A 12532-nucleotide genomic window follows, 5' to 3' on the forward strand; every position below is an offset into this window, starting at 1 on the left:
GGTCGCTTTGGCTGCTGTGGGATCCCCAGTGTCTCTGTTATTGGGGCAGGAAGGATAAAGTGTCGTTATCCTGATTATGTGAATCAAGGACAGTGGAACTGTACTTGGCCTTTTATGACGGAGGGACTCACCATCAACTAAGTAGCACTCGCTAGGCAAGGGACAAGGATTCCAAAACCCAGTGAATTGAGAGAGTTTGAGGATGGAGGTTTGTGCCTAGTGGTGTGAGCCCCCTTCTGAGGGCCCTAAACACCAATTGCACCTTCTCTCCATTATGTAATATCAGAGAGAATTTTGATTCGATTAGGAGTTTGGTTACAGACTGCAGAGCTGAATTCACTTTGGGTTCATGGTGCCCTAGCTCTGAGCCCCACTACTATTTAACACAGTATTCAGTGATTTCAACTTGTCATAGGGGAGCTTCAGTGCCCCACTGGTGGGGGCTTGACCTGGTTTTGCATTGTGTTACTGGAATGGAACTCCTAGATACTGAACCTAGACCCTGTTGTTGCCAACTCTGATGGGCAGAAGGGTTACACTGTAAACACATTATTAGGATTTGTTCCCCTCCCACTTCACAGCTTGTTGCTGTAAATGGGTCTCTTTTACACAAAGACACAAGAGCTAGGTTCTCACAAACCATTTTTTTTCAATTTAAAAGTCATACAGCTTCTTGAAAACAAACCCAGATCTCCATTAAAACTTTTAGCTCACTTAAGGGCCAGAGACCTTCTAACAGAAACACAGATAATCACAAAGCCCTTTTCATTCGATTTTTTAAAATGTACAGTGACCAAGTTTGATATTGCATGTTTGTCCCCTCATCATTCTCTCAATTAATCCTTTTAGATTTCTTACAAATAGTCTTTTTCTTAAGCAGGGTTCTGTCAGTTTTTGTGTGGACCAGACGGTCAATGTAACGCTGTAAGCAGGCATCTTCCATTTTGGACATTTTCTTTAAAACAGGGTCAGGGTCTCCACTGAATTGCACAGCATTTCTCAAGGTCACCACTTGCGCTAAATGTTCTTGGGTTAGGCACAGATGTTGCATAACATAACCTATGGCAATAATAGTGTTCAATAAGCTTTCCAAACACAGCTCAGCACATAGGCCCCAGAGCTTGCAGTTTCTATCCATTGAAGTCCAAGTCACACAGGCATGGTGCCATTGGGCTGGGGCATTTATGACACAGCCCTCACCATTTTCAAAAAGCTTTTCCCTAAGACAGTGATGAAGAACAGCATAAACAGCAACGTGTACAATAGTCCGCATAACAGTTTTACGCTCGTGACGTGGCACTGGCTCAGCAAGTTCCATGCCAAGCCTCTCCTAAACTCCTCATAGCCGTCCTCCTCGGAGTCATCTTCAACAATTTCTAGCGGCGTTGAGCAAAAACAAGGCGGGCCTGGTTCACCTTCGCTGTTTGATGCAACGCCGTCCAGGGCCTCCGGGTCCTCTAGAAAGGCATCGTCAAGCTGTCGAGAGATTTTCAGACAAGAAACAAGCGTAAGTTCCCACTGCTTGTTTTTAGATTTACACAACCCCTGGTTCCTAACCCCATTACACCCAATCATCGACCGTCGCTTCTTAATCATTCATTTACCTGAGCTACGTCTTTTCCATTCACCTTGTCTGCCAGTGCCTCCCCCACGCCATGATGGCCTTCCTCCTCCAGGGTGGCGGATGATGAGAGGCCACCATGCTCATGGGGGTGTCTCATGAGCAGTTGGGCTTCAGGGTCGGATTCTGGCATATCCATCAATGGCTGGGCCAAAGGAATCCCCTTGGCTTCTCTCTCATCCTCTTCAGAACTGTCGCTGCTGTAGCGCTTTCTCCACACAACTCCAAAGGTCCTCAGGGCTAAAACAAAGTCTGAAGGTCTCACAGGAGTGGTAAAGGAGTCCACGTTTCCTCTCAGCCTTTCCACAATTTCTAAAACATGTCTTCTTGGTAAGAGATGGCCTCCTCTTCCCAGCGCTGGGACTTATGAGGTGATGGTGCTGCACTCTGATTGGCAGAGGACGTTGGAAGGGGTCCTTAGAGGGGTCACACGACCCTCTTCTGGGCGGTTGACCCCGTCCCAGAACCCACCCTATTTTGGTTGAATCTCCTTTCGGGGCTGTCCTCTGTGGCCAAAACCCATCACGATTGGTAGAGGGTGGTGGGAGGAGTTCTTAGAGGGGTCACACGAGCCACTTCCTTACGGGTCACCCCGCCCCAGAATTCCCCCCAGTTGGACAAATCTCCTCTCGGGGTGGTCCCCAGCGGCTGAAACCCTTCCTGATTGGTATAGGGTAGTGGGAGGAGTTCTTAGAGGGGTCACACAAACCCCGGAACTCCCCCTGATTGGTCAAATCTTCTCTCGAGTCATTCCTGTCAGGGCAAAATCCATCCTTATCAGCAGAGGACAGTGGGAGGAGTTCTTACAGGGGTCACATGACACACCTTGCTTCCGGACATGTGTCCGCCTTGACCCTGGAAGTAATACTCCCATGAGGTGGGACTTCCAGTGACCTGTGTGCAGGGCTTACAGGGTCAAGGGGTGGGGTTAACGTTTGATTGATGGTAGGGCCTTTATACTACTCGCTCCTGCAACCCAAAATTGGAACAAGAGAGACTATAATACTGGAGAGAAAGAAAGGAATGTTTTAAATGTTTTAAATCCTTGTACTGTGCTGTAAATTCTTTTCCCCAAATTCATTCAAAACATTCATTTGTATTTTTTATTTTTCTATTTATTTTGTTGTTTTATAGCACGATACAGCAACTATAATACTGGCCAGTATTATACTTTTATAAATAGAATACAACAACCATAATACTGGCCCGTATTAGCCATTCTCCTACTGCTCAGATGCTGTAAGGGAGAGAAGGATCAGGCCCTGTAAAGTAGGCTGGGTTGATTTTTTATGACTCGAAGTGTTTTTATTACACATCAGGACATCTAGTCATTCTGATTTAATTGGGGATTGGTCCTGCTTTTGAGCAGGGGGTTGGACTAGATGACCTCCTGAGGTCCCTTCCAACCCTGATATTCTATGATTCTATGCAGCCTCTGGACAAGCTCAATGATAAGCATGTACATTACACTGCTTGCTCAGGGGTCATTACTATAGAAACAGCCAAGTATTGGCCCAGATCCTCAAATACACCTGAGCTTTAGACTCTGGGCTGTTCTAACCTACTCTGTCTTGTAACAGCCATTGCTGTACGGGAGATTGCTGTAGCACCGGGGTCGGTAACGTTTGGCACGCAGCCCCCCAGGGTAAGCCCCCTGGTGGGCCGGGCCAGTTTCTTTACCGGCCGCGTCCGCAGGTTTGGCCGACCGCGGATCCCACTGGCCGCGGTTCCCCATTGCAGGCCAACGGGGGCTGCAGGAAGCCGTGGCCAGCACATCCCTCGCCCCGCGCTGTTTCTCGCAGTAAAACAGAAGGGGGGAGAGGGGGGGCGGTTTCCTGCAGCTGCCCTGTCTCTCCGGTACAGCCAGTGGCCTTGGCACTCTGGGGCAAGGCAAGTCACTTTCCAGCCCCCACCCCTGGTGCCAGGGGGCACAGGCCAGCCCAGGGCTCTGAGGAAGATGGGGCGCGCCCTCCGCCCCTCTGGTTTAAACGTTGCTCTGTCCCATCCCCCTGCTCCACGGCCCCGGGCACAGCTCTCCTCTTTCTGCATCTTCCCCTCCTGCTCTTTAGGATCTGGCCCCCTGGGGTACTCAGGTGTCAAGGAAACCCACTCCCGGCTGGGGAGCCATGGTTGGCTTTTGGGCCCCAGGCGTCTGCATGGCCCTGGCTAACGAGCCCCCTGGGAGGGCAGCGCTGCCTGGCCTGGGCCCTGGGGCCTCGGCAGGAGCTGCCACAGAGCGCCAGCCGCAAAGCTGCCAGTGGAGGCTTCTCCAGAGCCCTGCAGAGTGGGGGAACGGGGCTGAACTGGGGCCAGCGTCAAGGCCGTGGGAGGGACCAGCCAGGTAAGGGGCTGGGTTCCCCACTGTTGGGCCCTATGGGGGGGCTGGCTGAGGGTCCCTGTGCCCAGCTGCTGGGAGTTTGGAGAGGGGTCCGTGTTCAGCTCCCATCTCCCCACACACGCTTCTGATCCAGAATGGCCTGGGTGCAAGACCTTCTCCTGGCTGGTGCCGAATGGCCAGTGTTTGCTGGGATGCTTTGGACCCGGCAGCTGCTCCCTGCCCCTGGGGGAGGTTCATCGCTGGGGCAGTGCTGCCAGCCCCAGAGACTGAGGGCCTGGGCCCCACAGCAGATCACTCTGTACTCCACCCCTTGCCCTGCCCAAGAAGGCGGGGAGGGCACTCTTGGCCAGTCCTTGGCTGTCAGCTAATCCCCGTCAGAGCATGGACCCATCCCTCTAGGGACGGGGTTGAGACCCCCAAACTCATGTCACACATAGGCCTGCTGGGCACTGGCAGTGGGGCAATCCCTTCCCTGCCAGGGACTGCAGGGGGAGGCTCTTGGGGCAGAGATGGGACCAGCGGGGCATCCCTGGCACAGCGGGGGAGCAGGTCTGTAGTCCTGGCCTGGAGAATCAGTTATCCACCGCTCCTTACCCGCTGCCCAGTCGAGGCACCGAAAAGAAACCGTGTGATTGTAGGTGACCTATCGAGTGGCACCTAGTGCGACTCAGAGCGACATGGCTGGCACGAAGGGCTCGGTGAATGGGGAGGGCTGGCTGGGAGTAGGGCACTGACTGAGTCACTGGGCTCCCAAGGCCAGAAGAATCTCGGCCCCGGCCTTGCACCACCTCAGGGCCCCAATCTCTTGCCCACCTCCCTGGCAAGAGGCCCAGCAGCCCTGGTCACTCCCAGGACTAGAGTCACTTGTATTCCAGTCACTCAGTTCATCCCTGGGGTTGAGATGTAGCCACCTCTGGGGTGGGGCGCAGGGGCTATTTATACAGGGATCCTTTGCCCAGCACTGAGCTGCAGCCACCTCTGGGGTGGGACGGAGCAGCTGTTTAACAGCCACACAGCACAGTAGATTAGGACAAGTGAAGAATCCCACATCTAGTTGCACTGTGCTGCACAGAGCGTGGGGATCTGGGCCAGGGAGCCAGGGGAGAGGGATAGCTCAGTGGTTTGAGCATTGGCCTGCTAAACCCAGGGTTGTGAGTTCAATCCTTGAGGGGGCCATTTAGGGATCTGGGGCAAAAATTGGGGATTGGCCCTGCTTTGAGCAGGGGGTTGGACTAGATGACCTCCTGAGCTCCCTTCCAACCCTGATATTCTATGATTCTATGACCAGGCTGCACTGCACATGGGCTCCTTAGTGACAAGCGCTCAGGAGCTTAGATTTACAACCCCCCAAAATAGCACAAATTGAGCACTATGCTGGGGCTGGCACAGACTAGAAGGGGCGAGTGCCCCCTACTGGGTCCTCCCACCCCACTCACTGCAGCCCCTAGCACCCCATAAGCTCCATCCATGCAGAGTAAGGGGACTGGCACATGGAATTGCAAGCCCAATAGCAAGGATTTCTGATGACTCTGTAAAGTCGGGGCGGGGGAGTGGAGAATTGCTAATATAGTTCCTATTTTTAAGAAATGGAAAAAAAACGTGGTCCAGGTATCTACAGGCCTTTTAATTTGACCTCAACTGTCTGCCAGGTCTTGGGACAAATTTTAAGAGAGAAAGTAATGAAGGACAAAGAGGTGAACGGTAACTGGGATAAAATATCACCTGGTTTTACAATCGGTGGGTCCTGCCAGGCCAACCTGATCTGTTTCTCTGCGAAGATAACTGAGGTTTTAGACAAAGGAAATGCAGTCGATCTAATCCAGTGGTTCTCAAACTTTTTGTGTTGGTGACCCCTTTCGAACACCAAGCCTCTGAGTGCGACCCCCCCACCTTTAAAAATTAAAAACACATTTTTGATATTTAACACTATGTTAAATCCTAAATTTAAACCCTATGGCTTAAAATGAATTTACCTTTACTCACTGCTTTTAAATTAAGACTAAAGCGCAGAGGGTGGCGGGGCTCGGGGCTGACAACCCTGTGTGTGCTCTCGGCTGATAACCCTCAGCATGGCCGGGCTCCGCCTGAAACCCCATTACAGGGATCGGGGCTCACAGCGTCCTGGATGCCCCAGCTCAGGGCTCACAGCCCCACTCCTGGTTGGGGTCAGGACTTGCAACCCCATGTGGCAGTCGGACTCAGGGATCACAGCCCCGCTCCTGGCCAGGGTTGGGGTCTGGGCTTGCAGCCCTGTATGGGGGTTGGAGTCGGTGCTCATAACCATGATTCCCTGTCGGGGTCGGGGCTCACAGCCCGGCCCAGGGGTTGGGGTCAGGACTCACAGCTGCACACCGGGGTCGTGGCTCACAGCCCGGTGCAGGGGTTGGGGTCGGGACTCACAGCCGCACACGGGGGTCAGGGCTCACAGCCTAGCACAGGGGTCGGGACCCACAGCCGTGTGCCCGGGTTGGGGCTCATAGCCCCGCAGCTCCACACAGGGATCGGAGCTGACAGCCTGGCGCAGGGGTTGGGGCTCGCAACTTACAGCCGCGCGCTGGGGTTGGGGCTCGTGACCCCCCCACTTAACCGGGTTGTGACCCCCAGTTTGAGAACCAATGATCTAATCTACCTGGATGTCAGTGAGGCATTTGATACAATTGGGAAATTATTAGTTCAATTGGAGAAGATGGGGTCTAATATGAGAATTGAAAGGTGGATAAGGAACTGGTGCAAAGGACCTGCAGAAAAGGACCTGGGGTTACAGCAGATGAGAAGCTGGATATGAGTCAGCAGTGTGCCCGTGTTGCCAAGAAGGCTAGCAGCATATTGGGCTGCATTAGTAGGAGCATTGCCCACAGATCGAGGGAAGGGATTATTCCCCTCTATTCAGCACTGGTGAGGGCCTCATCTGGAGTATTGCGTCCAGTTTTGGGCCCCCACTACAGAAAGGATGCGGACAAATTGGAGAGAGTCCAGCGGAGGGCAATGAACATGAGTAGGGAGCTGGGGCATGTGACTTATGGGGAGAGGCTGAGGGAACTGTGGTTATTTTGTCTGCAGAAGAGAAGAGTGAGTGGGAATTTGATAGCTGTCATGGAGTCCCCGGACGATGCTCTGGAACTGCTCCCCATGAAGCCAGTCAGGACTCTGGGGAAGTCTCCTGTCTGTGAGCAGACTGTCTGCAGGACACACAGCTCACACAGCTTCCTGGGTCTGACCTCGGAGCATTCAGCATCCTCTGCCCCTCCGTGCGCTTCCCACAGCGAGTCCGCTCAGGCGGGGCTCCTGGGGAAGCCAGAGGGTCCTGCACCCCAACTTTGCAGTCAGATGTGACTCTCAGCCAGCCAGTAAAACAGTGGTTTATTAAACGACAGGAACATGGTCTAAAACAGAGCTTGTAGGTGCAAAGAACAGGACCCCTCAGCTGGGTCCATTTTGGGGGGCAGTGAGCCAGACAACCACGTCTGCCCTTCACTCCATGTCCCAGCCAGCCTCAAACTGAAACTCCCTCCAGCCCCTCCTCTTCTGGGCTTTGTTCCTTTCCGGGGCCACGAGGTCACCTGATTCCCTTGTTCTCCAACCCTTTAGCTCTCACCCTGCAGGGGGGAAGGGCCCAGGCCATCAGTGGCCAGGAAACAGGGTGTCGGCCATTCTCTGTGTCCAGACTCCTGCACACACCTGCCCTCTAGGGCTCTGCAGTGATCATACACCCTTATCCCACCACCTAGATACTTAAGAACTGCATAGGGAAACTGAGGCACCCCCACACTATTCAGAGGAACCATTAAGAACAGTCCCACTTCATCACATCAGCGCCCCCCAACTTGTCTAGAGATTTTATCGGTGGTAGGCATCGGACACGGTGATGGCACTGAACTTCCCATATCCACACAGAACCGGATCGACCCGTCCTTCTTGGGGACCAGCACCATGGGAGAGGCCCAGGGGCTGGAGGACGGCTGGATCACCCCTAAAGCCAGCATGTCTCCAACCTCTCTCTCCAGGTCCTGGGCTGTTTTCCTAGTGATCCTGAATGGGGAACACCTGATGGGAAGATTGGCTCCTGTTTCCGCCCGGTGAACAGCCAGGTTAGTGAGCCCAGGCCGGATGGAGAACAGCTGCCGGTGTGAAGGCAGCACCTCTCTGATCTCTGCTTGCGGGGCAGGGGTTAGCTGGTCTGAGAGGAGAATTGATTCCAGCGAGGGGTCAGCCCCCACCTCAGGGAGGAGTCCCACCAGGGGATCCTCTCCCTTCTCCTCCCACTGCCCACACCCAGCCAGCCCCAACTTCTCCCTGGCCCAGTATGGCTTCATCATGTTGACATGGTGCACCCAGTGGCGCTGTGCCCGGATGGACAGTTCCACTACATATTTCACTTCATTTACCTGTCTGATGACCTTGAAGGGGCCGTCCCAGGCAGCTTGCAGCTTGTGCTTCCTCATGGGGATGGTCCCTAGTAGCCTGGTCCCTAGTAGCCTAGAAGCAGGCACGTGCTGAGCGGTCGTACCAGACCTTCTGCTTCCTCTGTGCCCTGGCTAGGTTTCCCCTGGCCAAGCCCATGAGCTCCGCGAGCTTTTCCAGAAAGGTCAGTACATACTCCATCAGGGGAGGCCTTCCCTCCGCACTCGTCCCTCATCAAGTCGAAGGGTCTCCTCACCCTCCTCCTATACAACAACTTGAAAGGGGAAAACCCTGTGGATTCCTGGGGCACTTCCCTGTATGTGAACAGCAGGTGGGGTAAATACTTCTCCCAGTCCTGTGGGTGCTGGTCCATAAAGGTTTTCAGCATCATCTTTAGGGTCCCGTTGAACCTCTCCCCCAGCCCGTTGGACTGAGGTTGACACGCCGAGGCCCAGGTGTGTCGGACCCCACACTTCTCCCACAAGCACTGGAGCAGGGTTGACATGAAGTTGGACCTCTGGTCTGTAAGGACCTCTTTGGGGAACCCCACTCTGCTGAAAATGGTGAGCAGCGCGTCTGCCACGGTGTCTGCCTCCGTAGACGACATGGCCACTGCCTCGGGGTAGCGCATAGCGAAATCTACCACCACCAGAATGTATTTCTTCCCCGACCGGGTTGCCCTGCTGAGGGGCCCCACTATGTCCATGGCCACCCTCTGGAAAGGCTCCTCTATGATGGGCAGAGGTCTCAGAGCTGCTCTACACTTATCCTGGCCCTTCCCCACCCTCTGGCAGGAGTCCCAGGCCCTGCAATACTATTGGACGGCGTCAAAGGCCCCGGGCCACTAAAAGTTCTGCAGCAGCCTCTGCCTAGTGCGCCAGATGCCCTGAAAGGGGAATGTTGTGGGCTAAGTACAACAGTCTGTGGTGGTACCTCTGGGGGACCACCAATTGCCTCCTGGCTTTCCAAGGTTCAGTTGGCCCTGAACCAGCCCATTCCCGGTACAGGAATCCCTTCTCCCACAGGAATCTCTCCCAGCGGTCCTCCCCCTGGGATCCTGCACCATTGTGGCCAGCAAGGGCCCTCAGCTTCTCTATGGAGGGATCGTCCTGCAGCTCCATCCAGTCTCCCTCCTGCCCCCTATCTGCTGTTCACAAACTCATCCACTAGTGCCCCTGCACTGCGCAGATCTTTAGCCTTCCGATCCACTAACCACATCTTAAGGTCTGGAGGGCAGATGTCATACAGCTGCCCCAACCCCACCAGGTTACACACCTCCGCTGCGGTAGTGGACCCTGTGCTCTTCCCCCACCTACGGAGATATTCCCCCATTAGATTGGTGACCTCCTTGTAAGTGACACCTGGGGTCTTGCGTACACCCCGGAATTGTTTCCTGTACGCCTCGGAGGTCAGTTCAAACTTCAGCAGCAAAGCCTGTTTGAACAGGTCATAGTCCCCCATCTCAATACCATCCATTTGGCTGAATGGCTCTATGGCCTTGGGATCCAGCACGGGGGTCAGATAGTGTCATAACCATACAGCTCAGGGTAGCCTAGAATTCCTCCTTACCTAGTGTTGGCCCATTCCCAGCTTCTGGCAAACAGAGCCTAGGTACACTTCAGAGCTTGGTTTTGCATCCCTGCTCATCCTGACTAATTCATGAACTTATCTAGTTCTTTTTTAAACCCTGTTATAGTCTTGGTTTTCACAACTTCCTCTGGCAAGGAGTTCCACAGGTTGACTGTGCATTGTGTGAAGAAATACTTTCTTTTGTTTGTTTTAAACCTGTTGCCTATTAATTTCATTTGATGACCTCTAGTTCTTGTGTTATGAGAAGCAGAAATAACACTTCCTTAGTTACTTTCACCCCCTTAGTCATCTCTTTTCCAAGCTGAAAAGTCCCAGTCTTCTCTCTTCTTATAAGGAAGCTGTTCCATACCCCTAATAATATTTGTTGCCCCTTTCTGTATCTTTTCCATTTCCAAGATCTCTTTTTGAGATGGGGCGACTACATCTGCACACAGTATTCAAGATAGGAATGTAGTGTGGATTTATATAGAGGCAATATGATATTAATTCTGCTTATGCTCAAATAAATTGGTTAGTCTCTAAGGTGCCACAAGTACTCCTTTTCTTTCTGTTAATGTTGCATTTGTTTAATCACTGTACAGTGCCTAGCACAACAGATCTTTGTCCATGACTAGGGCTCCTGGGCACTATGCTAATACAAATAAATAATAACAATGATGATGCAGAAGACACCTGAGCTCTCCCTTCTGTAGCTGGGCTGGCTCTGCAGAGTTAAGATGAGCAAAATGCTACAAATCCTCCCCCTTCTCATTTTTGTCACGACCCTCACAGCTCTGATTCCAATACACACACACAGAGCAGGCCAGCTAAGGAGATGCCATTTTTAGCCAGTCATGTTTCAGAGCAAAAGCACATCATGGGACTGAAGGGACAACTTGCCGGCGGGGTAGCAAATGTATTTTCTGATGGGCAACCAAATCTGAGATTCAGGTTGACTCTCGACTGCGCAGTTCTTTAAATTCTGTCTTATTTAAACTTATAATCTTGGGGGGAAGGATTTTTTAGATGACTGATGCATTCAAATTGTGTGAATTGCAGTGAAGACAGGAGAGAATCTAACTCTTTATGTTTTTTGTTTGTTTGTTTTAACTAAAACATCAGGAACCAAGTTCTTCATGCAGATCATGAGCCACAAGGTAGGTGTAAACGTGTTGACCTCTCAGGCAGGTGGAGGGGCTCAGGATGGAGTATTACTTTGAGTGTGTATAAGAAAAGATAACTGAGCTCCCCAAATACATGGCTTAATTTTTCTTGGGAACTGGTTCTTTGAATCCTCTTAAATGTATTGGGAAAAGAGGATGTTTCAGACAAAAATCTGTGGATTTTAGCATCTTGGAGGAAACCTTTTCTCTGTGGAGCACAAGAATACGTGGTTCCCGGTACCCTACATTATACGTGGGCCCCCAAGAATAACCTTGTATCCTATGTTTGCACAGCGTAGCTGTAAAGTCTACCACTTGCTGTAGTGCAGTTGATCTTTGACACTTAATAGCTGTGATGGATAAACTGAAATAACTTTACAGTTATTTCCAGTGCCTTGAAGTTGAAGCTAGAAAAATGCAGAATGGAAATAAGGTTTATTTTTAACAGTGAGGATAACTAACCACTGGAAAAATTGCTAACTGTTGTAGATTCTCCATCAAATTTTAGAAAGACATCCAATTTTGATTTCAAAAAGATCTGCTCTAGATCAAATGGGAATTAATTCATGGCAGTCCTATGCCTTGTGTTCTACAGAAGGTCAGCCTAGATCAGTAGTTTTCCATTTTTCTTCATTTGAGGACTCCTAAAAATTTTTGAATGGAGGTGCAGGACCCCTTTGGAAATCCTACACATAGTCTGTGGACCCCAGGGGTCTGCAGGTGACAGGTTAAAAACCACTCCTAGATTATCATAATTGTCTCTTCTGGCCTTGGAAATCTGTGAATCTCCTCATTTTTCGTCTGTAGGGTTGATATTTTTAGGAGGAGAGTGACACTCAGAGACTGGCTCAAAGGGTCCTCCAACAAAGCTTCAGTTCTTTCAACATCAGTAAAATGGATTTAGAAGACAACTCTGGTAAGTATTTCTTTGCTGGCTTCTAATATTCATGCAGGGAACTGGACTAGATGACCTCTCGAGGTCCCTTCCAGTCCCACAATTCTCTGTTTCTATTCATGGTTCCCGCAAAGATACAGTGAGAGACCGCTTAGATCTTTGCAAGTATGAAAATATCTTAAACTTGGTTAAAGGAGGGAGTGGAGTAACTTTCCGCTATAGGCATTAAGTTTGGTGAATATATGCTTCTGTGTATTAGAGCAGCAGTTCACAACTTCTTTCATTCTGGGACGCAAAACCAGGTGCAGTGGTGGTCTTGCAATTCAAAACCACACAAACGTTAGAGGCAATAAAGGATGATGTGGGTCAGTATCACAGCAAGAAACAATACCTAGGTTTTGCAAGGTGGGTGTGAGACTGGCTGGGTAATATGTTGGGTTGGGGACTGGGTGTACTGAGACAAATGCTTCTAGGCAGTGTATTGGGTGCAGATACTCTACATCATGCCCCAACCTTTGTGAGCCAGGAGGGCTGGAGTGGGGGCG

This window comes from Eretmochelys imbricata, chromosome 1 (genome assembly GCF_965152235.1).
Source record: "Eretmochelys imbricata isolate rEreImb1 chromosome 1, rEreImb1.hap1, whole genome shotgun sequence".
Lineage (NCBI taxonomy): Eukaryota > Metazoa > Chordata > Testudines > Cheloniidae > Eretmochelys > Eretmochelys imbricata.